Below are 1,097 nucleotides of genomic sequence, written 5' to 3'. Positions count from 1 at the left end.
ATAGAGACCACGGCCCTGACCCTATGTGCTAATTCTGATGAATCAGCATATTAAAGGACACACCTGGAAAGTTGATGACTATTCTATTGAGATCCTCGGAGACCTCCCCTAAAATTCCTGCCTTTAGAAAACAGACAAAAACACTTAAGGCAAAGGACCCGGTGCACCTGCGAGCACAAACACACACACTCTCTAGAGCAGTGGTTCTCAACCTTGGCTGCACATTAGAATCACCTGGGAATCTTTTTAAAATCCTGATTTCTGGGCCCCATCCTCCGGAAATTCTGTTTCTTTGTTACGGGGTGGAGCCACAACGTTAGTAACAAAGAAACAGAATTTCCGGAGGATGAGGCCCAGAAATCAGGATTTTAAAAAGATTCCCAGGTGATTCTAATGTGCAGCCAAGGTTGAGAACCACTGCTCTAAGGGCCCTTCTTTTGTCTCTGAACTTGTTTTCTGAGTCCACACAGCCCATCTGGCTCACTTCTGCCTCCATGACTCTCTCTTAAAGGCCAAGGCATCTCTCTGAGCAGCCCCCTTGAATCTTCTCCTCCAGTGTACTTTCGTTTTGCACGTTAAACTTTTGCAGCTGGTTAGCCCCAGCAGGGAAAGGACGTGCTGGAAAGGGAGGTGGGAGCCTCCAGGCGAAAGCAGGGTCCGTCTGGGCCTCATTGTTCCTGGATGGGGTGCCTCCCTCGGCCCTGGCCGGAGGAGGACTGTGGAGTGGGAGGTCATGGGGACACGTCGGCCACGCTTCCCCAGCACCACGCACCGGGGGGCATTTGTGGTGACTGTGGGGGTGCCCGTCTGGACAGGAGGAGGCGCGGCGCCGGAGGCTGAGGGGTCCACACACTTGGGTCAGGAAATGGGGGAGCCTGGAAGGTGGTGAGGCGCCAGGTGGGGCCGGCGGGGCGCAGTGTGGCACCAGGGACCGGGGAGGTCAGGGGAGAGCTCGTGGACTCCACACCCCTGAGTGCATGGCCGAGCCTCGCCCGGGAGAACCAGCTTCGTGATCACGGTGTCGCCCCCGCCAGGTAAGTGTGAGCGCGCGCCCTCCTGGCACCGTGCGGCCCTCGCGTCCCTCCTCCGTCCTCTCT

This window comes from Myotis brandtii, unplaced genomic scaffold (assembly GCF_000412655.1).
Source record: "Myotis brandtii unplaced genomic scaffold, ASM41265v1 scaffold582, whole genome shotgun sequence".
NCBI lineage: Eukaryota > Metazoa > Chordata > Mammalia > Chiroptera > Vespertilionidae > Myotis > Myotis brandtii.
Note: the sequence above shows the minus strand (reverse complement) of the source record.